This window comes from Heliangelus exortis, chromosome 5, assembly GCF_036169615.1.
Source record: "Heliangelus exortis chromosome 5, bHelExo1.hap1, whole genome shotgun sequence".
NCBI classification, from domain to species: domain Eukaryota; kingdom Metazoa; phylum Chordata; class Aves; order Apodiformes; family Trochilidae; genus Heliangelus; species Heliangelus exortis.
The window spans coordinates 11,305,433-11,330,713 of NC_092426.1; the positions used below are offsets into that span (position 1 = coordinate 11,305,433).

Consider the following 25,281-nt stretch of genomic DNA (forward strand, 5'->3'; position numbering starts at 1 on the left):
TTCTGTTTTTTTTTTTTTTTTTTTTTGTAAATAGATATTTTGTTTAGTTAACCTGCTAGAGGATTTAAAAGGAAACCAACTTGTTCTGCAGACACAAAGAGTGAGGACTGTTTATTTGCACATTCTGACCTCCTGCATATTACAGGCCAAAAAAATATTGCTCTGTCACATCCTCATTGATCCCAGCTCCTTCAGTATTCGATTACCTGTAAATGCAAACTTAGGACCACAATTTCTTTACTACTGTTGTTAATTTTGAAAAACTGTCATTCCCTACTCAAAATGAGTAAAGTCTCATTTCCTATGGCGCATGATTATCTGAGCAAGGCAGAAGCTCAACTGGAGCTTTTCCATTGGCTATGAAATCCTTGATGGCTCAATGCTAGTGGATTCTCTGAAGCCTAGTAGGTTATGCTCACACTGAAGCCTTTCATTTATTGGGAGCACTATTAAGGCCATCCTGTCCACCCATCCAGCTATTTTCCTATGTTCTGTTAGGAACTTAATTGTTTTTGATGTGTCTGCTTTCATCAGCACTGTCTTAAGAATTTAGCTGTGTCCCTTTATCACATATGGTTGGAATTGGTGACTGACAAAAAAAAATTCCCAGAGGCTATCAGCAATGACAAATGGACTAATTTCTTTCTGTCATTCTGCCTGTTTCCAGAGTGTGCTTTGCATCATGGTGGGTCTTTTAAAAATCTATTTAAAATATACTGTTCTGGTAGACTGGAAATGAGTTAGTAAATAGTCTAATTTTTGTCATATTTTCAAAGTACTTTGTTACAACCGTCAACAGGCAGGATACAAGTGAAATGTTGAGGCTGTGTTAATCTTCACTTCTGTTTGTGTTTGCTGTATCTGAAGATACTCCTAGATTTTGTTACAATAATACTTTTCATTTAGAAGTTTTGACCTCCTCTGATGTGAGCCCCAAACATTTCCATTTCTAAGTGCAAAAAGCTGATCCCTATGTAATTATAAATTGATGCCAGTTTTTAACCACACTACCTTACCTACCCTAGTTCTTTGGAAATGTTTTACTTGCAAAAACTTTATATACCAAACATGTTTGTTTAATAAAAATGTTGTTATGATAACTATAAACAACATATTTTTTATGTGACTAATGTTTTCATGAAGTTGCTTTCATTTTCACAGGTCACTGCTTCCTTTTCCAGCTTCACAAACAGTTTTCTCAATCATCTTGGGCACTGAGTTGGTGCCTCAGCACTTGGATCTGTGTCCTATGATTTGATCTTCTTTTCAGTGTGTTCTCTTATTTGTCCCTGTCCGTGTTTTTTTTTCTTCTTGTGCCACTTTATGACAGTTTTTCTCCATGATGTGCAGTTAAAAGAGGTGAGATAGCAAGAAAAAGTTAGACTTAGTGTGAAGAAAAAAAGAAGCAGCTGACCAATAAGCTACCTAGAAAGTAAGTAATTTTTCTTTTTCTGCCCTCTTATGTGTGCTATCTTAAAATCTACATTCATTACTTTATCCACAACAGAAAGCATATTTTGCAAATGAGCTTAAATACTCTATCAAATTGTAATTATTCATGAATAGTCTCTTTATTGTAAATTATATGCATCACAGTAACAGAGTCTGATATATTGACTGTAAGAATAAAGTTCATCTGAGGTAAATGAGTTTATTCCTTTCTCAGCCATCCAGCCTGGGTCTCAGCTGCGAAGTACCTCTCCACAACTCATTACCAAAATAGCAACCTTCTTAATCCTTTGCTGTGAAGAACAAAGGTTTGATTCAGTCTCTGGAGCAGAAATAGGATCTTATTAATGCACTGGCAACTACAGTGTTGTTATTTTTGTTAGAAAAGGGAGAAACAGGAATTTGCTGATATATGTTAGATTAAGGGCTGTTATTGTTTTGAGATTAATTGGATTGTGAGTTGGGCCTTTCCAATGGCAGTTGAAAATGTACAAAACATCTTGAAATTTAGTGCTATGGATGAATTTAGGAGCTACTTCCTGGAAAATTACTTCTATTCTGTGTATCTGTTCTGAAAGAGTTGCTCAGGATATCATTTAAATGGTGTATTGCTAACTGTGCAAGTGGTGGAATAAAGAAGAAGGTTCTTCTCTGGCTCTTCCCTGGAGTGCTGGTCTTCCTGGGTTCAAACTTGCTTTCCCATGGATCAGAGCTGGGACCCAGGGCACCAGCAAGGCACCTAAGAGCTCACTCAGCCTTTGAGCAGCACTGACTCAGAAGAGGTCTGTGCATCGGCCAAGTGTCCAGGCTTGAACATGTTACAACTGACGTATGAATTCACATTTTAAAGTATCAGCACTCTGATGATGTTTTATGGAGTCTTTTCTTTCTTTTGAAAGATTTGCTGTCATGTGGTGTTGGGCTGCAGTGGACTGTGGAATTTGGGATCCCTGTGGAGTAGACTCTCCATGCCTCTGGCAGCTCGTCAGGATAAAGTTGAAATTAGGATTGCAGAGAAGAGCCAGAGTAATTCCACTTGGTGAATTAAATGTTATTGAGCTTGAGGACCTGGAAAAGGGTGAGAGAAGGACCTGGGTGAGCTCCCAAATTGGTATGAATGACTGGCATAGAAGGTATTGCTTAGAGCAAAAATAAATGCAGCGTAACTGATTTGTTGAGACCAGCAAACTCTTTCTGGAAATGACTGGTGCTTGATAAATCTTAGTGATAGGCAAATGCCATACTGCAGAATATGTGTGGTCCATTGTGCAATTCTTGTGTGGGTGTCGATCTTTGCAGGTTATTGGCCTATGCCCTCTGGCACAAGATGTGTTTACGTAAGTCTTAGCATGTAGAACTTTGGGTGTTTGTCTTCAGGTGTATGTGAAAGGTTAAGGGTTAAGCAAGGAAGGACAGTTCCAGAAACTGAGGTCAGCAGAAGCCTCCTGGATAAGTGTTCCCAAGCCTGAGAACTGTTTCAGAAAATGGCAGCCAGTAAGATGGCATTTGCAGTGAATGTCTATCCTCTCCTTCTGTTCCTCATGGTTTGTACAAACTCTGTGCTTGACCTCCAGGACACACAACAAAGATCTGTCTATTGATGGAGTAGGCTAAGACTTTTAGCTTCAGTGAGTGGACTTTTATTTGTGAGTTGGAAGAGGTTTCTGAGCATAGCCTAAGGCAATTATGTTGTATTAATTACTAATTTATCCTGACTGTATATGTCCCTAGAAGGCTTTAAGTATCAAGTTTTGACAAAAGAGGAATGTTTCCAGTGCCCAAGAACTGGGCATTTGTGCCCAATCCTGTTCTCTGTTATACCACTGTAAAACTGAGATAATTGTATTGACTTCTGGGAAAGAGTGGCAGAGGTAGAGGAGGACTGGACCTTAGTGAGGAAGCCATGAGCTGTGAGGATGCCTTGCGCAGTGAAATAACTGACTGAAGAAACAGCTTCTGTACTGATCCCCCTTCCCCTTGGTGGTTTCCAGCTGTGCCCTTATCCTTGGCATACAAACTGAAACGAATTAGTTTCAGCTTATGAAAATAAGTGAATGGCAATGTGTGTGATACCTGCCTTATCCTGCTGCACATAAACAATGTGCTCCATACACCAAACTGTGACCACGGGTGCTGAGTGTCATCATAATTGTTAAGCCAGGAGCTGAGTCAAGAGAAAGTTCCTTTGGCAAAGTATTCATATGCTAGTTGGTTTCTCAGACTTTGCAATAAAGGAAGACATGCTCAAACTCAGATCAGTGTGTATTGGACTTGGACCACAAATTAAAGTGTCACATACTTCATGCTTTGATCACCACAGGTGTTTTAGTATTGACTGAGGCAGGAGAAAAGCAAGAGCTAAATAGGGCAGTAAAGGAAGAAAACAGTATTGCTATTTTCCCCAACCACTAAGCACATATTTGTAGGACGGTAACAGTTGAGTTGTTTTGTTTTTAGATTTCTTGCCCATTATTATAAAATGAAGGATCCTAAGTGGCTTCCTCAGAAAATATGAAGAATAAGTTCATATAAAATATATTTCAGGAGTTTGCACACCTGTATTTTCTCACCTCTTAGTATATGGTCACCATGAGTGACTAAATGAGTGATATTTTTTATGCTACTGCAGCAAGACCTGATACTACTTTGCTGCCTGGGTTGCTAGGGAAGTTAGATATTAACTAAAATCAACAGCAGAAGAAAACACATTAAGGGAGGCATGGAAATTACATCTTAACACTATTGCTGGTCCCAAAGGTTAGAATGATTATACTGATTTGGATGGACCCCTACAGGCTCTGCTTAAAGAAAACTGCATCTTATAAACTCAAATTTAAGTGGCTCTTACAGACATAGTGGACAAGATTATGCAAAACCTGGAATATGTGTGGAGGATGCAATCATGATGGAAGAGTTCCTGTGCAAAGGAGGAGAAATTGTTGACAAGCTGGTGTTCTCAACTAGATGTGTTGTACAAGCCTGGGGAAAATAGGGAACAATAACTGAACTATAGATACTCGTGTGGACATTAATGAATCTGGAGAAATATAGCACTGAAAAATCAATGTTTGTTTACTAAGATTATTTGGTAAATGAATGGCCTGTTGGGGTCATCAAAAAACTAAATTACATGAATTGTGTTTTAAATGTAATTTGTTTGTTTGTTTTAGATTATAGAATGTAACCCAATGAATATATGCTAAGGCAGGGGAAACTTTTTTTCCTGGGTGTATGTGGACAGTGGAGGAGAAAACAAAGAAGGAAGCAGAAAGCCTGTCTGAAAGTGTAGGAAGAGCTCTTGGCTTGTATGAATTTTCTCTGTCTAAATTCCTCATGTAAGCTGAGATCAGGCAGGTAGTTTCCACTTCATTTAGTGCACTAACCTAGTAATCCACTGGGTGGAGGTGGCAGACAAACTTCCTATTAGGTGTTTTCGTATAAAAAAGTAATAGTAGCCCAAAATATAGAAAAGTGATAAAGAGACATGGTGGAACTGCACAGCAGGCTGTGAGCAGTGGTTGAAAGTGGAAAAGACTCAGAAGCACAGAAGCAAACCAATTTTCTGTTCTTAAGTGTGCTCTTTTTTTCTTCCTTTTTTTTTTTTCTTTTTTTTTCTTCTTTATTTTTTTTTCTTTTTCTTTCTTTTTCTTCCCTAGAAAGATAGACGAATAGAATTTGTGTGCATTGTAGCAAGTTTAATTCTATCAAAGCATCTGATAGTCATCTCATGTTTAAGACTGATGCAACTGTAGGAAATCTCATGTGTTGGCTGCTTGCCATGACCTTAACCAGAGGGCTTTCAGACTGAAATGCTGGATTTAAAACTATGTATCTTGTCTACTCTGAAGCGCTTTGTGAGGTGCTGTTTTTCCCCAGGGACTTGTCACCTTACAGAGTCTTGGAAAGTGAATTAGTGAAAGGAGTTTGGTAGAGCATGTGTTTGTTTCATATTCTCATGAGGAGGTGAATGCTAAAGGAACACGTGCCTCTGAGGAGAGCACTCAGCTTCTTAGTGGAACAAGACTGTGTTGAAGTTGGTGAAGCATCAAGCAGGAGGAGTTTCATTACACAAAATAAAGAATATCAATGCATAAAGAAAAAAGAAACTAACATCCTCTGACAGGCTCTTCAAACTAGTGAGCAAGGCCAGCCTTTACAGGACTGCGAGGCTATTACACAATATTCACCCTGCATTTCTACTGCTAACTGCTTGAGTCACTGAAGGTATGTCTACTCAGGGTTTGGCTGGAGATATGAACTCTGCTTGTGCTCCAAGCTGGCTGGCTGAGAGCTGGCTCTGAATAGGAAGTTGTGTAGCCATCATTAGCATGTGGATAAACCTGAACTAATAAGTCCTGCTGGGAAGCAGAATATGTTAGTTTGGGATCAGCATTACAGGGCTGCAGTTATAAGACTTTAGGGTAAGAGGTAACTTCTATCTGGGCATCTTGGAGCATTTGCAGAGGGAATTGCATCTGTTGCTTACCCTGAATATGTTAGAAGGGTTAGCCAGATATGGTGACCTGAGAAAATGGCGCCCAAAAGACTGACCACTCTTTTTTTAAAAAAAAACTTACTTAAAAATCCAATGCCAAACTCCAGCTTTAACAAACAATTTGCTTTCAGATGCTTTCTGTCAGGTCTGAGGCTTGATGTATGCTAATATTAAAGGGAAAGATTTAAACCTACATGTTTAAACTGAAACCCAGATGACCAATGGGGAGGACTGTGCAGCCATGACAAATGAGCATGTTGCAGTAATATCTGCTTGAAGTAAACATCACTCCCTATACAGTCCATTACGTAAGTCACTTGTTCACTATGAATAGAAAATACTAATGGCAGCTTATTTATCTGGTGTCCCAGACTCCTAGGTTGCTTACATACTTTTGAAAATGTCTCTTTCAAATTAAATTCCATAATTCATTTCCTTGCCTCTGATTTTCAGAAAGAAACTTGTTTCTAAATAAAATTCATGGGCATTTTAACAACTATTTTGTCCTTAGCCTCAGGAGTCCATCGCTTGCTATGTTCTTGAAGCAAATTAAAACAATGCATTCTGTAGGATATAAAACTATTCCTTAACTGTGGCAGTGGATTACTGTAGTCATTAGATTAATACCAACTATTATCATCTAGGATGCTCATCTGGTTTTACTGAGCTTCGTTAACAAAATGGAAATGTATGATTGAAGTCATCCTGTCTGTCCCTCTAAAGTTGTGCCTGTGAATGAGTCACTGTTTTACAAATGGGTGTTGCCAGACGCTGATATTGAATACGGCTCCAGCCGTCAGAACTCTGGGTCCAGCAATGCATTCTTGGAGTCCAGACTGGAACACTGAAATTCCCACTGAAATCTGTGGGAATTCTGCATGGCCAAAGCCCAGCTACCTTTATGGCTGACTGGAGAGAGATGTAGCTCTGTGCAGTAGGCATGTAGTAGCCGGGGGACATGATACGAATTTCATGCATCTCTTCGCTTAGTCACTTGAAACCCAAGATAGAATTGAGGATACCACATTCCACTTAAGTTTTGTTTGTTTGAGGTCAGTTGAATGCCTTCTGCTGTCTCTGGACGTGACACCTTCTGCTCCACTGGCAAAGCTACAGCTGTGGTTTCCCTGCTCACTGGGCACAAGAACTATTTGCAGAGAGCAAGCCCCAGTGTGTCACTCGGCTTGCCTGCCCGCTGCAGTGGCTCTGGCTGACCACACGAAGGGTGGAATGTGCTTTAACCTTTTGGCAGATATATAGCCTTTTGTGTGCCCCAAAGTAAATAGCTCCCAAAGATCTTTGGGTGGAGTTGCTCACAGAAAGCTGTGTCTTACAGGCAAGGTTGACCCAATAGTTAATTTAGCTTGTTTGTTTCACGTATGAGATAGGGTTTGAATAGTCCTGGCCTCGGGGAATTTCACATCTGGATTCAAACAGTTTATGGCTACTGTCCCCTAATCTGTGCCATGGGCTGTTCCCAAGTCCTAGTTCTGTACTTTTCCAAGCTTTGTGTCTCATGTTGTCCCCGCAGGGGCATTTGTAAAAGTGGGAGGGACAGATTAGTGGTTGTAAGAAAGAGAAGTATCATCACTGACGTCAATGCATCTCTGCCACTTCACATTTGCAAGGGCTCAGGCCTGTCTACCAGTGTCACAGTCTGCTGGGGAGGAGGGGAGGCAGCCTAAAAAGTGTTGGGTTTGCACTTTGCCAAGTGACAAACAGAGAGTCTGAGTGCAGTAGCCAGACATGTTATAAAACAGGCTCTTGGAGACACAGCTCTGTTTAGAGGCCTGAGTCTCAATTCACTCCTGGTCATTGTCCTGATATTCCGTAGCTTTAAGGCAACTTCAAAGAAACTTAATATACGGACTTGTGTGGTTTCTGAGTGCTCTCATGTGGTGTAGGAAGCCATTGTGGGCATAGCTGCTTTTGTGCAGGGTAAGGCTGTAGTGGAAAATCCGTGGCTGGTTGCTCTGTGTTACCCAATGTATGGCTATGCATGGGTTTGAAGTCATTTAAAACTTCCAAATTCTTTACCCGTCTTACAATATTTTAAATGTTTATGAAAGTATGAGTTTAAGGAGTAATTCTGAATTCAGAGGAAGGGAAGCAGAAGTGAGCCAGCAAAGGGGAGCAGAGGAGGGGGAGAAGACCATTTGGCAGTAAAACAGTCTTTCAGAGACCCAGTACTGCTATTCCCAGAACTCTGCCTGTTTGGTGCATTTCTTTTCCTGTGCTTTTGCTCATCTGAACAGTCTCTCCAGAAATCAGCAACTGGGAACACATAAGAAGTAATTCTCTTTGCCAGGTAAATGGGAACAATAGTGGAGTGGGAAAGAATGAATCACAGCCATTAACAAGAAAACCAGGATTGCTCCAATCATCAACACAATGCAGTGTCTATTCTCAAATGTCAGGGCTAATAACTCAGCATTTACAAATTAGACTTAACCCCCTCCCACACAAACCCACATAGTCCTTGCTAGCCTTCATGCTTAGATCATAGTTGTCTTTCTCTGAGGGCCACCAATAAACCCTTCAAAATATATCTCCTCCAGACAGCCTGGCTGCTTTCAAGATTGAATACTCCTCCCCCTTTCCCTTTGGATTTTGTTGTAGTTAGAACTACACCACTGAAAAATGTGGAAATGTCTTTGAAAGTCTATCTAAGGCCCTAATTATCCTTAATGTAAGAGGACCACTATCGTCTACAGATGAAATGAATAATACAAGTAAGAAATATTCCGAGGTTTTGATTACCTTAATAAATTCCTAAATGTGAAGGAACTCACAGATCTTTATCCAAAGCAACCAGAAATTATTAATGCAGGTGGGAGTATCAAAAGCTTGAGTGTTTCAGCTGGCATCTTACAATATCTTCTGTTAAGATGGTGTTTTTCATCCAGTGTACTGATGCATTGTAACTATAGCTGCCCAGAAAAGATGTAACAAGGATGCCGGTTTCCTAGATAACCATCATGTAGGTGTAGAACATGATATGCTGCTAATTTCAGATGCTCATCAGGATATTAATAGCCTCCTTACTTTGAAAGTAATAGGCTTGTTTGGATCCCTAGTCCAAGATATAGGAAGCATTTAGAATATGTTTTTTACCCAGGATGGCTTTTAAAGTGAAGTTGAAACAGGTAACTGGAAAAAAAGGGTGCAGAAACAATTTTGGGTCTGATTAGTAGAGTCTATTTAACAGATTCTGCTCTCCCAGTCAAACACAAGCATTTTTTTTTAATTAATTAATAAATCATTCTCTCTTTCTCTGCAGATTGAGAGTTCTTCAAAGTGGTTGAGACACAGTTTTTAGCACAGCTGCTTGCTGGGGGTGTGTGCTCTGCGTGGGGGATCTATCAGCAGCCTGGCTACCTCTGTGTGATCTTGGGTAAGGCCTGGATAAAAATCAAAGGCCAGATTGTTCTGTTTTACCAAATGTGTTGCCTGAGGCCTGCTAATTAATAGAATGTCTAGGAATGTCATACATCTATTGAAAAAAAAGCATCACTTGAAAATTTCTATTGTTTTAATTGAATGTTGTCATTTTCACATAGTGACCGATATCTCAGCCTACCAGCCTTTTCAAAAGAGCAAACTGGAACATGGGAAAACAGGCCACTCATAGGGAAACATTTTCTGCTTTTAAGTTATTTTTTAACATAGGTCTCACAGAGCCATAAATGCTCCCACATGTTGACTGGGGGCCTTATCCTGAAATCCAAACTTGTGTTTCATTCTTATGAGTTATTCCATCATAAGTCAATGCCGGAGGCTGGCTGTAAATGGGTTGGAGAATTGGCCTGATTTTGACCTAGCAATAGAGCATAACTTTGAGAATATTTGCTGGAGGTATGGCAGACTGGGTGAAACTCTGATGTTGTGCATGGCAGTAGGCATGCAGGATTATCTACGAGTAAATGTTTGCATCATTGGCTGGTAGGTGGTCCTACTTTATTTACTGTTTTAACAGCAGACTGGTACTTGTTATGGAGTAAGTTAGTTCCTCTGGGAAAGGTGGGTGTAACTTGTCAGGACTTGAAGGATAACTAACCTCAGACATTTGGGAAGTTGTATGTGTGTGTGTTATGATGCATATGATTTTGTTATGTAAAATAGTGAGGCTCACCCCTTCCCTGCCTGATCATGCCCTCCTGTGGGTTTCTGCATAGATCTTTTCAAGGAGAAGGATAGCTCATATGAGGAGGTGAGAAAGGAGATGAATGGAAATAGAAACTGGGAGAAATCAGATCTTCAGCTGAACAGTTATAAGCGCCTTTAGCATTCAAATTTTTTTTTTGGTCTTGTGTCACTGGACCTACAGGAAAAAATGAATAAAATATAAAGGCTACATATTGATTTCAGAGAATAATTTTCCACAATTTAATTGTGCATGAAGAGAGACATTTAATATGATATTGCACTGTAAGTATTCCTCAAATGCATCCCCATGCTGTCAGAAGATAAAAGGCTTCTTTTCTTTCTGTGCCACTCGTGGATTGCCAACTGATTTTCATACGATTTGTTTCTATCAGTGCATTACAGAAAAGGTGTGTGCTTTGGGCTATGGTTATAATTTTGAAGGTTGCTTATGTTGAAAACTTTCTCAGTTGGCAAATGGATCGTTCAGTGCTAGATTTTCAGCACAGAAACCCAGCAAAGATGGTGGAGATGGAAAGAAGCAATGGGGAGTGAGGGGGGAGTATCTTTTTATCTGTCGTATGTCTGGAACACTGTACTTTAAGTACAGTATTCTGGTCTTGGCTTTACGAGAGTTCTGGAAGAGCTTTGTGCACTGCACATTCTGACTGACAGAGAGGTTTTCTGTCCTCGCATGACCTTTTAATTTAAAAAAAAATTCAATAAAAGTTCAGCCACACAGCAAGGGATGGATTTAAAGACTGCAAACCATGTGACAATGGTAAAACTTTCATAATAGCCATCATATTTGTTGGTTTAAAAATCAGCTTCATTGTCACAGTTAATAGTTTGCAGCTGCAGTAGAACAGAGCCAAATTGCTATGTATGTGTCAGTCTTAAATACAAGTAAGATCCACTGAGTAGGACGAGTTGGTTAGTTTTTTCCTATCGGTAGTATTGCTGATCATCATCTCTACGCGATGAGAGGAATTCATTGCCACATTTCAGCACTGCTGAGCTAACTATGTGATCTTGCAAGTAAAATAAACTTGTTTTCAGTGGCCTGCCAAAGTATACTGCATGACATCCTATTAAAAAGGCTTCCAGGGTCGTGTATAAATAGGTGCGGCCCCCCTGCAAATCTATGGGATCTTGTTAGCACTAATTTAACTAATGAAGCACTAATTTAACTAATGAAGGTGAGTTACATAAGAAGTGTTAAAGAATCAGAATTTATCACTGAGCTTGAAGTTCAGGAGTAAAAGAAACCTGGTTGGAAGATACCCGGTTAAGTTCTCTGCCAACTTATAACTTTTGAAAACTATATCTAATTTGCACCAACTTCATCTCAGATGGAAATGGAATGGTACAATCCCTCTTCATCATGCTGGTGATGTGATGGTGTGCAAGTTCAGCATGACCTAATGGCCGAAGGGTTGCAGCAGCAGGCTGAGGCCAAGCAGAGGAGTACATGAAGTGCCCACTGGTTATTCTAGACTGGAAGCCATCCAAGAAAGCCTCCCTAAGGTTATTGGGAGTTTTGGCAGCCACAGGGCATTATGTCTGAAGCAGCGTGTTGTGCCTTTAGGCTAATATAGTGTTCTTTAGGCTTAGGGAGATTCTACGTTACTTCTTGTTGTACCTGCTGTTAGACTAGAACTGAGCTTAAACTGTGGACCTGCTGAAGACTAAAATGTGAGGGGTATCCATTTTGAGCTCTCTCAGAAGGACTGTGGTTATTTAAAGCAGAGCATCCCTGTGTGTTTTAGTCACCTGTCTCTGTGTGAATAATCAGGCACTGGATTAGTGTGAGTGTTACTTCACTTGTCTGGGTGACATTTCTGATGTGTCTTCCTGGGATAGAACCTGACCCTCAGGTCTCATTTACAATTCAGAGAATTTGAGTCTGGCATTTCTGTGCACATTGCATAATTGCAGTTAATTTCAAGTCTTGTTGTCCCTTCAAGTTTGGGTAATTTGTCAACTTGCTAGTTTGTTTTATTTGCATAGAGACCATGATTTGTAGAGACCATGATTTGTACTGAAGCTTAAAGTAATTACATGGGATCTCAGCTTTCTTTTTTGCCTGGCCTTCTCTTTCCTCACTTGTGGAGGTTGCTTTGTTTTGCAAACGAATGGAAGTGTGTGCCAGGAGATGAATGGAATCTTCAAAACACCCTGCTCAGCTTGTAGAGGACTCAAGAAGAGAGGAGACATGGAGTCTGGAAAGGCTGAAAGAATAGGTATCTACACCCAAACCTGACCTGTATTCCCCATCCTCTTTATGGAGTTCCTTAGCCCTGATGAGGGAGGGACATCTGGACTGAGTCCAGGTAATTCATCAGCCATTTCACAGTTAGATTAAAAATCCTTTCCTCAGCAAGAGTGAAGAGAGGGAAGGGAGATAAACTCCTGTTAGAAAAGGCTGGATACTACTGTAGATTCATTGGAACTGTTCTTTGCATTTTAGACCTGCCTGTATTTGTCTGCCTCTTAGGATGGATTATCTTTCAACTTGTTTCCTGATAGTTCTCTGCCTCTCACATCCGTGACTGTTTCCTGCAGACTGCTGACAACCAGCCATGTTGTTTTCCCATGCTGTAAGTTGCTATTTTCTGGGTGACTTCTTCATCTTGGCCTACAAGAGCAGTAGACCTCTATGATTAGAGAAAAAGGACATACTTAAACTAAATGTAAATGCATCTGGAATGTCAGTGTCTGCTGTGATGGTAGTCCTTGAGCATCCTTTTATTATCTATGCATATGCAGTCAATACACTCAATGGACAGTAGATTCCAGCTCTACTTATCCTAAAGCAGATGTGTAAAATGTCAGATGGAGTCTGTCCATAAAAGTGCCTGCATCTATTGACTAGATGGGAGTCTGGGGTGAGATGAATGTTGCCAGATTCTTTTTGTTCTCGTAGTAGTGGAGCACTTTACAGAGGTGGTGATCTGTATTTCATCTTCCTTCTCAAGTTGCCTTCCTTCCCTCCAAATATTGATGTAACTTTTCAGGACAGGCTGAAGTAAGTCTGTTGAATAGAAACTTTTATTCTTCTCATTTTAGCTTTACCTGGGAAACAACATAATCTAACAACATTTGGAGAAAACCAGAATGTTTCCACCAGCAAAGGTCTGCTGGAATTGTTGAAAGAAGACTGGAACAACCCTTCTTCTTGCATTTTCTTAACATGTTTTTCCTCCTATCTGATTTCCAAAGAGGAAACTGACTTTCCTTTTGCATTTTCCCACCTCTGTGGCATTATTGACATTGGCCAGAAGGCTTGAGTTGGAAAGGTGTAATCAAAACAATGATTAGATATAGAATCATAGGATAATTTGGGTTGTAAGGGAACTCTAAAGATCATCTAGTCCAACAGCCCTGCAGTAAGCAGGGACACCTTCAGCTAGACAAGGTCGCTCAGAGCCTTGTCAAGTATCACTTTGAATATCTCCAGGGATGAGGCCTCAGCTACCTCCCTGAGCAACCTGCTCCATTTTTCCACTTCCACATGGTAAAGTACTTTTTCCTAACATCTAGACTAAATCTACTCTTCTTATTTTAAACCACTGCTCCTCATCCTATCACTCTGGGCCCCTGCAAACAGTCCATTTCCAGCCTTCCTGTAGGCCCCCTTCAGATACTGGAAGGTTGCTATTAGGTTTCTCCCAAGCCTCCTTTTCTCCAGGCTGAACAATTTGCCTTGCTGCTCCTGAGAGCTGCTAATTACCAAGCAGTTATGACCAGAAACAATTTTTCAATGTTTCAGGACGCCTCTGGAGTTGAATATCTGACTGCAAACAAAACACAGAAGATTTTTGAGGACATCAAAAAAAGCCAAGAGATGTATAAATATTTCCTCAGGGCATCGTTTGCTACCTTTGACTTCAAGACCAGGAGACTGGCTATTGTTGCCTCCTTAGAAAGCATTCTTGGCTCCAGTGGTCTGATCCATCTTTTCTTTCCTGGCTTCTTAAATAATCAAATCATAAAAGTAGTTTAGGAAATATATTTTGCATCTGTAATTCCTGTGATCTTTGGATGCTTCAGGAGTCAAAACTCTACATGGATTTGCCACAGCCGAGGGCTGTGTGTTAGACTCAAAAATTCTTTTGCACACAAATTAGAGGGCAACCAGTGAAAAACAATGTGGTTATAATGCATTAGCTAAGCAGGAAGCATGGAGATCTGTCTCTGCTGTGTCAGGAAACAATTTGTCTGTGGAAATGGCATGGCACAGTGCTTGGGAAGACAGTGCTGCAAGCAATGTTTGGTAGGCTGGCTGCTCAAGAAGGTCCTACAGGGGCACTGTCAGTGAATCAATAGGCCTGATTTATCATTGTATTATATTAATCCTACTGCAGGGTGACTCCATTCAAGTTGGTGAATTTATCCTAGGGTAAAGCTGGGGTAAAACAGTGCCTCATCCCTCTTGCTTACTGCATGAATTGCTTCAACAGAGCTACATCAATACTTACAGTTCTGTACTCTTCAAGGACCAGCTGTGACAAGGTGGGAGCTGGAAGCCTCTCAGCATTGCTTAGAGAAACAGGAGTGTAGTCCTGGTACTGGCAGAAATTTCTGAACCCCAGGTTTGCCAACTAATCCTTAAAAATGGTTTCTAATGAAGATACATGAATCTTACAGTGTGGTTCTTGAGAAGTACATTTGAAAATAGAATTTACTGTTGGGATGGAACACCACAGGCTGTCACACCAGCAAACTGAGAATAAACAGAGAAGAAAGCCTGCATGAGAATGCCATGGAAGTGGGTATAAATGAAGGAGGGAGTAAACTCTCGCCTCTAAACAAAGAGTTTGGCATTTGTCTATAGCAACAGGCAGGTGCTTTGCCAGCATGAAGAATAGGATTGCTAACTGAAAATCTATGTCTCCGTGTTTGTCTTTCAGCAGGCTTCCAAGCATACACATTTTCATTCAAAATCATTACCAAGCTGTTTATGATAGATCTGTGCCAAAGGCACTGTTTATGTAGTCATCTAAGACAAATCATTGTGACCTGATGTGACTCAGGTTTTTAAAAGGGTGCGCCTTCAGAATTCTCATATTCTTCAGTTCAAAGTGAAACACTGGGAAAAGTATTGGAATGGATCTGAAAACAGTGCAGCATTCTTATGCAGAGGCAAGAGTGTCATTCAGCCAAACACTAGAAGAAAATTTGACTCGGGTGTGTTTTTCCAAATGAATCTGAAATATTTGTTGGAAAAACATCAGGAATTTTAGACTTAAATGAACTAATTCACATGCTCTGATTTTGCCTATATCTGTGGTATTTGGGAAGTGAAGTAATAGAACCTAAGTGCTCTGTTCCTGAAATTTTAGTTTACTTTTTCTTATCTGCTTGTACTTTTATTTAAGACTCCATGTGAAGTCTGTTTTTAATCTCCTTTTTTTTTTTTTTTTTAAATCCATCTTTGTATTTCTCCTTCTCTATATTTCACTGAATATAAGCCTCATACTTCTATGTGAATTTAAAACTTTTTAGAGATATTGAGAACAATTAAGTGAAAAAGATAATTTTTTGTCAAATATGGTACATTTCTTGGATTATAGAATATCCCTTATTTATCTATTCTAGCTGTTCTTATGAATAGATAATAGGTTATTTTGCATTTTATTATTATTTCCTCAAATACTATATTTTCTAAAGTTCTTCAAATTGAAGTAAAATACTTTCAGACTCATAAATCCTTGTGGTCAGTGTAGGATGTTTTAATGAAATTTGTAACCATCTTTCTCTTCAGGACCTCTGGTTTAACTTCATCCGAGACTGAACAGCACATTTTAGCACTGTCAGAATTTTATGTGTGATACCACTTACCAATAGTGATCAGTTGATTTGTTTTTCAGAGGTTCTCATTGCAAGACATACAAATAGAAATGGCAGATTTTTTTCCCGTGCCAGCCTGAGAATGTTTTTTTTTTTAAAATACAGTAGTTTATGAGAGACTTCCTCCAGATGAAATTAGATTCAATAGCATAATTGGTGAAATAAGGAGGAGGAGGAGATTACCCAAAATGACCTTTCAGCCTGAATCTTTTCTGGAATGGGAAAAATCTTTTTTTGAATGTGCTTCCAGATAGCATCTACAGTTCTTAGAAACTTGCAGGGCTTTTTGTGGAAACCCCCAAACTATTTTTGTGTGGCTTTGGCCAAAAATATTTGGTTTTCTCTTACCAAATTTCAAAAAGGTTGAATAGTTGGCTTTTCTGAAGGAAAGGCAATACTTTCCATAATGAAAAGACACATTTTCTTTCTAGGCCCTTTTAAAAATCACATTTCTGAAAAGCAAAAGCCTCCAAAAGTACATGGAAGTACAGCTGTTGTGTCATGAAATTTTAAAGTAAAAATAAGCTTTCCAGTCTTTTGAGTTTTAGCCTGCACCAGCCCCACTTAATGCCAGTATATGAGGCTCCCACTTTCCCTTAAATTCATGCTTGGATTAGTGTTGCTGCCACTGCATCGTTGCAAATACAATTATGACTGATTGCCATACCAGAGGCTGTAGCTGCCTGAATGATCTGTACTGTTCCTATAAGGGGTCAACAGCCTTTTCCCTAGTTCTCCCTTTTGATTGCTTGAGTGCTAGTGCAAAATGTTTCAGGTGAGGGAATTTTGCCAACTGAAAGTGAAGAACGAGAAGAAAGGAAAGTTAATGTGGGCATGAGGGATTGGCATGTACAGGTAACAGAGACCATGTGTTTTGTCTTAAGTTTGTACTGCTTTTAAACTGCAGTGCAGTAGTGTTATGTGCTTGAGATTATGCAGTTGTGGTGCCCCAGTGAATTTTAGATATTCACTTGTACAGGGCAGTTCTGGTTGAAAACAAATTTTGTTCTATACCTACAGAATAGTGTATTTTATGGGATGTTTCAGCAGGTCAGCACAAAATGACAGTCATGATCATGATTCTGACTCCTGTGTGACTGAAGTAGGTGTTGAGGATACAGATGTGTGTCTTCTGCCTGGATTTCTGCCTTCTGTCCTTCAGTTCCTGTAGAAGCTGCCTGGACTTCTTTTTGCTAGTCCATGTTGCCCTTCCCAGACAGGTAGAGGGGGGTTCTCAGGTGTTTTTTTGCCTATTCTTGTCTCAGTATATTGTGGGTATACTTTTATAGAGCCAGAAATTGCTTTGCAAAAGGTTAGAGTACAATATTGCTATTATTCTGCCCACTCTTTATTTTAAACCAAGAGATTGAATCCCCTGACTTCCCTAAAGCACGGCTGGAGCCTTCAGTTGTGACTGAAATGAAGAAGAAGGCTTAAATGCAGGGATTAGATAGTTAAGCTGTGGGTTTAGAAAATACCCATTTTTGCCATCAGATAATTTTGTGATATTTCTGTAAAGAAGGCTCTTCAACAAAAACTGGAAGGAATTCAGCCATGAGGAATTCTAGCAGTGAGAATTTGAGATGTTTGGGAAATCAGGAGCAAACTGAAACTGAGGTCTTTGAAATGGTGGTATTTTTTTTTCTGGTGCCAAAAATCAAGCCAAGCTATTTTGTCCTGAGTAATCTGTAGATTTAATCTCCCTTGAAGTGCCCAAGGGGTTCTCTGACAGAGTTTTGGAATCTGTGGTTCTACTTGGTGCTGTGCTTTACAGCTTCATAACAAAACTCTGAAGCTGACTTTTGCAATGGATAAAGTGGAGTTCAGTATATATTTGATCTCTTTAAATAAGTAGAAACCTTAACCATTCTGTAAACAAAGACTCAGCCCAGTGTGACTATACCTAAAAAAACCCCAAACCAGCAACCCCAAACTTACTGGGGTGGGGAAGTAGTATATCTTGTATCTTCTTCACTTATTAAAACATAAGGCCTCAATTTCAGAGCTAAGAAAGATGACAGAGAATTAAACTGGACTGGAAACTATGCAGTCTGTGCCGAACTCCAGTGAAAATAGTTATGGTTGAGTCATTTTGATGAAAGCATGTATAGTAAGTGATCTAGAATTCAATAAACATGTGTATTTAAACATATGGAGGCAATGACTACCTGAAAAATGCTTGAGAACAAGATGTTAAGCTGTATCACTTTTCTTCATTTACCGTGAAAATGTATAGTATTGTATAAAATCCCTTCCTCTTTCCCACAGTCTAAGAAATGTTGGGGCCAAAACCAGCTTATTCTCTGACTTCCCATTGGATACTGAACATGGCATGTCTGTCTTCAAAATCCATCCTTTCTGTAGCACATCTGCCAGTAGTGGACATTGACCTTCTCTTCCCTGCTGTGGGCAGACGTCATTCAGTTCAGGAAATATCAGGGAGATGACACAGAGCTGGCTCAGCTCAGAAACAATGACCCCACAAGACATGGCTTTGAAAAATCTTACTGTGCTGTAAAGTCAGGATCTTCTGTTTAAACACTTCCGTTCCATACAGACTTTGGTCTAGTTAGCAAGGTTAGTGACAATTTAATATTTGCACTTTCCTTCTCTTTTATCTATATATGGGACTAGGAGGAGAAAAATCTGAAGAGCATATATATATATATATATATCAGATATTTTTAACTTTCAGTGTCTCTGAGATATGTAAGTAAACAAAGGTAGGGCAAAAATTTACTAGAAGTGGTGGAACTGGAAAGAAATAGAAACCCTCATGTGATGAAAGCTGGTGACTTTTTTCCACCTTGCGTATCAGTTGCTCTGGTGATGTCTGGAGCATTGTAAATTCACTGTTTTTTTGGTTACTATTAGTGAATTCTTGAGCTTAAAGGCAGAACACAAAGTAATTTAACTACATTGAGTGGATGTTGCAATTTGAGGCTGATACGTAGGGTATTTATCATAAAAAAGTGTTTTGAATAAAGAGCAATAATTTTGGGACTGTGGTGTTTTACCAGGAATGTATCTACTTGAATGTGTATTCAGGTGAGGATGAAACATAAAACTGTGAGGTATGTTTCAGCTACTCTTATCTTGGGAACTACCTTATTATGAGTTATGAGTTTTACCCCACCACTACCATGTGCCATCACAGAAATCCTGGTTCACTCAAGTGTTAAGTTCACTGCTCTTCAGGAAGCTGTTTCTTTGAATTCCGTTTTCTCTGTTTTTAATAAAATCTCCAGTTTGGCTATGCTCACTCTTGCATAGGTAATTTTACAAAAATGTCTGTAGAATGCTAAGAAGCTTTATGAAGAGTTTTATGAAGAAGTTTTATGAAGTTTTATGAAGAGTTTCCAGAACTTAAAAGTTCCTCTCAGTGCCAGTCATTAGACAGGAAATAGATTATTCTGTTATGTTTTAGTAAATTTTGCCTGCTGTCAGGTTACATTGAAAAAAAAATGCAGAAGCCCACAGACTAAGAGAAGACTGAAATTCAATTTTGGTGGGTAGCAATATAATATAAAACAAGATGAAAAAAGTCTTATTTATGCCAATAAACTATCCCAGCTCATAAGGAATGCCAGCCCTTAGCTGTCATGTCAGATGGAGCATTAGTCACAATAGGAGCTACGTGACTTGCTGGTAACATGTGCATAGGGGAAATCCTCAGAGGTTTTGTTAAGATACACCCATGACTGTCTGAGTAGAACAACCAGAGATGTGTGGAGCAACCAGAGAATCTTGGAAGGGCAGCTCTTCATCTAACCTGTGAAAAAGGGATCAGAAATGCAGGTGGCATTTCAAATGCTGTGATATCTAGGTGCCATAGTGCTTAGAAATGTTTCTGTAGGTTTAACCCAGCAATTTGGGTTTGACAGTTACTGCCACAGAAAAGGTCTTTCAGCAGTTGCTCTAAGCCCTCTCTTGACAGTGGCTAATATCTTAGGAAAATGGATATAAGAGCATTCTTCCTCATGTTATATAAAAGAAAGCATGTCTTATTTCCTTATTGTATTATTTATTTAGAGACAAAAACCTCTGAATAAACACAGCTGTTGAATTTCTCCAAGTAGAAAACATACATCCTCATGTTTTTTTAATCTATAGCTTTAGTATTTCAGCCACTGCACAGGAGCTGATATACTGTTACCATGAAGCCAGGTTGCATGGTGTGCTTGAAAATGGCCTTTAATTAATAGTTCTGCCATTTTGACAGTTTGTATGGGGTAGAATGCGCAGCCTGATTTCTGGCAGGTCTTTCTGTAGTAAAACTTAACATAAAATCCATAACTTTATTAACACTTTGATTCCTGACAGGACCAGACAGGGTTCAGCTAGGGTTGTAAGATGATGTATAGGTTAGAGGACATACGGACAACCTAGTGCACATGTGCAGTATGGTGTGTGATATATGTGAGCTGGAATATAAGTGTGACTGTCACACACAGAGAGAATCACTCTGCCTAAAACAAAGGAAGTCAGCAGTTAGTCTCAGTTCTTTTCTTCTAGATATCTCTACTTGAACTTAGTCACTTACTGAATTTTCATGTGAATTTAAACAAACAAATATGACTTAATTTGTACTTGATAGAAAGTTCCAACCTCTTATTTCAAGTGAAAATTTGCCATCAAGTCTGTATGAATAATAAATTTTTCACTTTACTTGCTGAACTAAAAATCAAAACAGTATTTCAGAGACTCAAAATGAAATTTTTTAATTTATTCTACTGTAATGAAAAATCCAAATAAAATAGTTTCTGCTTAACTTAAACTTTTTTTTTGCACTAAAATACTTAATTCACATAATACATTTTTCTAAACCCTCTCTTTAAAATTGAATTATTAAATGTAGATAAATTTAAAAGAAAATAATGATTTTGAAACTAAAAGCCTGTTTTGTGAAAAAAATATTCAGACAAAGCCTTGATATATATATATCAAGGCTTTTATGTCTCTCTCTGCTATCACTCCTGCTGCGTTTTCCAGCAAATAATCTACTGAATAGTTTTTCATTTGTTGATTTGCAGGTGATTGCTTTAATTATCCTGGTCATTTTCTGATGGCAACTTATTGTGGTGTGGTACGCTTTGCAAAGCTCTCAGAGAATTGTGATACATAGATTTTGTCCACCTGAAAAATTAATATACATGTGAATGGCCTTCCTTATCTATGGTTGGTGTAGGCTCCTAATTAGGCTTGGTTTAATCTTGAAAGTATTTAGTTTCGACAGGGTAAATGAACCTTTAGGCTTCATTTCCTGGGCTTAGAAGGGAATTGGACCAACACTGGGTTACATTGTCCTCAGCCTCCATAACGTTTAAGGTTTCTATTTATATTAATTGACTTTGGGAAGTATGACACACTTGTGAGGATTAGAGAAGGCAAAAAAAGAGGAATTTGAAACATGTATTAAGTGAGAGAAGTTGAGGAGAGAGATTTTGGAGCTTGTGTTTATTGACAACTACTTTGCAGATTTCATTTGAATGGTCTGGGGTTCCTAAACCTCTGTAGCCTGGAATGCAGGACCCATGTGAATGGATCTGAATTTCAGAGCAAATGTTTTAACCAGCTGTTCAGATAGCCCTTCAAGAGCTAATGCTAAAATAAATTTTTATTTCTACTTGCAAAGGTCCAATTTAAATGGACAAGCACACTTGAAACTGCAGATGGGCTCAAGCTGAAAAGTGGAGTATGTGAAGACTTTCCAAGTTCAGACAGGTTGGGATTCAAATATTCTCCTACTGTTCTGCCTTTTGCTGGCTTCTTTAGTTCCTCTTTCATTATTTAACGTGTTTTGTGTAAATCTAGGAACAGCTGGTCACAAGTGATTTCCAATTGTTGGGGCAGATTTTTCATGAGAACTCACTCTTTTCTCAACTTGATCCCTGACTCCAAAGTCAAACTGAGTGTCTATAGATGCCGGAAGGCTTTCTTCTTAGCTGAAACCTCCACCTAGGAGAAATTAAATTCTACCAAATTTCCTCATATCCTGCCATAATAAATCTCTTTATAAGCATTTTGCTTGAATCCTTTCACAGTGAGCCTGGTCTACTCTCATCCCCAGTGAAGAGGCCTTCTAATATTCTTTCTATTTTTGGATAGGATAGAAAGATTATTTTTGTTATACATCTATTGCCATTCAAAATGCAACTCTTAGTACTATAAGACTGGTAATCTTCTTAGTGCCTTTTGTGTTGAACAGTATTGAAGCAGTAAATAAAATCTGGTCCAGTAGCCAGAAAGACAGTAACTTATGGAGTAACACACACAAAAGCTTGTTTCAATTTCAGTATTCCTCTTTTGACAAGTGTTTGCCTAGAGAGTGTGTAGTCTAAACGCACATTGTCATTTTCTACGATCTGAAGTATTTGATGTGTCAAAATTCCTGTGAAAATAGATAAACAAAATCTGAAATTTCCAGATGGACTGCAAGCAATCAACCCATGATTCTGATTTGAAAATGCTTTAAATCACTTGTTAAAATACCAGCACATGTCTCAAAATATTAGGACTTTTATCACATCAGACTTACTGTAAGCATGAAAACAAACTCAGTGTCTAGTTATGTAGGTTATGTATTTTGATTTTGGTGGATCTGATTTTATATACTCCTCCACATTGTCTTAGATGCCCTGCCAGATGAAAAGAGTACAAAATGTTTCCTGATGAGCCTAACACAGGCTGACAGACCAAAACTGTCCTTGGCAGTGGGAGGGTATTCATGTTCTGGCAAGATGGGGAAGGATGCTGTTGAGTACATTTCCTGTGATTTATCTTCTAAACTTCATATATTTTTCCATGAGTACATTGAGAAGCAGACTGAACACTCAAAGCTTGATTTTTCAGGAAAAGTTGTATGTGCCCTTTATTTATTTTTCTTTGTGATTTTGTGTATCTCAAAGCACAGTCTTAAGTTAAGTATGATAGTTGTAGCCCTGCATGTGGTTTGATTGATGGAGTTTACAGATACATAAAGTCTCAGGAGTGGACCTTAAGAAGCGTAGACATCCAGAAGTGGAAAGTGTGGTCAATTTGTGCATCTTTTTTCCTTCCTCTTTCCTTCCTATCCAACCGTGTAGCTCAGTTGTGCCTGCCTGGTATAAATGCAGAAATACACATGTAACGTGCAAGTTCCATAGTGACTCTTTCTGAATGAGTCCCACAAGCTTTGTAACTCTCATTACCTACAATGGTCAAGCTTTATTTTTGTGTAGGCTGGAGAGGATACATATCAAGGATTTACATAAAGATGACAATCTTGAATTTAACTGTAATCAGAAGGGCATACAGGCAGGTGTTGAGATTCATGAAATTTCATTAGCTTTTATGATTTTGTATATTACTGCTGAAAATTTTGTACAAATAGCTACTTGAATTTTAGACAATTTCTTTCTTGTTTCTCTGTGTTCTCTAGAGTGAGTTTTCTTATGGTATGTTTTGCATTGTTTTCTTTGCTGATTTTAGTTTTCATATATGGAGTATAAAGGAAGAGTCATATTACTTATCTGGGGGAATGTCTCGTTTCATCCATGTCTCATTTCTTGACATCATTTCTTGACAACATCTACTACCGTACAGTTGGGGAAAGCTGAAAGATCCCTAAGCCCATCTGCCAAAATGAATACCTGAAACTGAGAAGAAATTCTTTTCTGACACCATACTCATGAGCAGTTAACTTATTTCCTGAAAAATGCGATTTTGATACTGAATTCATTGTGACACTAAAATCTAAAAGAAAACTTTACCCACAAAGAGTTGCATATGGTATTGGACTTGGTTTTGAGACAGAGGCGAAAGAAGCACGTATTATGAAGTATTCTGTTACATTGTAAGCCTAACCTAAATTATACATGTTAAAGAGAACACATATTTTCATCTCTGCTTTCTGAATTTGACCCTTTTAGATTATTTAATGTTCTTAAACAGAGGCTGGGGAAAGGAAGGGAGGAAGGGAAGAAGGGAGGAAGGGAGGAAGGGAGGAAGGAAGGAGGGAAGGAAGGAAAATAATTTGCATTGTGAAAAGCCAGTTCTCTTCCATACTATTTGGAGATACCTAGATTTAATTTATATTATCACATTTTCTGCAGTGTAAATCTTCTGAATCTTATTAAATACAGTGAAAAAAATCAGCCCCCTCAACATATTCAACAATGTCTTATGCTGATGTAAATCAGTACAGCTTTGTACAGCATGAAGAGAACTAATCATTAGCTATATGCTGAACTGCACTTACATTAGTTGCCCTTTGTGAGTAGTTTGGTATTTTTTGATGAAAAGCTACATCTCAGTAATGCTTAATGGTTATATTTAGACAATGAACAAGGGAATTGTTTTGCTGGATCGCTATCTTCAGTCTTCTGCACTGAGGATGAACTGCACCATACAATCCCATTCCTAAGCTCATTATCCTTCATCAGTAGCCAATGAACTAACTTTTGCTTCTGTGCTTCTTTCAGGAAGCTGTTTCTAGACTTTACACAGCAGATTGTAAGGAATCTTGTTCTTTTTTCTTTCTAAATTAATTCAGGATTCTTTTATTCTCTTCCCAACATGATCCTCTAGTTAGTCCTCCAGTTCATAGCTCATGACAGCAAAATTCATAGAAAGAAATCACATTTCATCTGTCCTCCTATTTTTCTCCAGTCTCAGTTCCCTGGGAGTACAATTGGCCCTTCTTCCTACCTCTTGTGGTCTGAGTTCATCTTTGCACACAACATAAAACAGAGCACAGTCTGAAGTTTAATATTACCTTGTATAATGATATTAATACATCCCTATTTCTATTGGAAATATTATGCTTTTGCTGTGGGCTAGTATCACATTGCACTTTATCATCATACTGGTGACTCACAGTAATCCTGTGATTAAATTTGTGCCCAGGTCTTTTGCTTGATCTGTCATTTCCAGCTGACCAGAACCATTTTTATAATGGTACTTATTAGTCACAGTACACTGGGTGAAGAAATATGTTGGCTATCACATTCAGGAATAAATGGGTCCTACCTTATTTGGTAGCATGTGTTTTCCAGTCTGTGTATGGGTAATTTATGTGTCCATACAATGATGCAACTTCTGATAGCTGTTTTCTCTCCAACAAAATATTAATGAAGTCCTCATCCAAGTTCAGATTTGGCCTGTATGAGGCAATGCCAAATTCCTGACCCCAGTTGTTTACAGACCTTCATCCAAATTGATTTTGACCAGAAAACTTTCAGTTTTCTCCATGTTAATATAAATTTTTACTTGCAGAAGTGGTCTCTGTGGCAGAATGATTTTATCCTGATTTTGTTTTGATGCTTTTAAGAAAACATAATTTCAATATCTGTCTTCTAGCT

General features: G+C 38.7%; 1 long non-coding RNA gene across 5 annotated transcripts in view; it reads left to right on the plus strand.

Annotated features, from left to right (window-relative positions):
• The window catches only part of LOC139796950 (uncharacterized), a 228,709-nt gene that overhangs the window by 95,906 nt on the left and 107,522 nt on the right, over positions 1-25,281 (plus strand). For all 5 annotated transcript variants that reach the window (XR_011726223.1, XR_011726221.1, XR_011726222.1 and 2 more), the window contains exons 3-4: positions 1,331-1,432; positions 4,620-4,734. This is a non-coding gene — a long non-coding RNA (uncharacterized lncRNA). The remainder of the gene's footprint in view (positions 1-1,330; positions 1,433-4,619; positions 4,735-25,281) is intronic.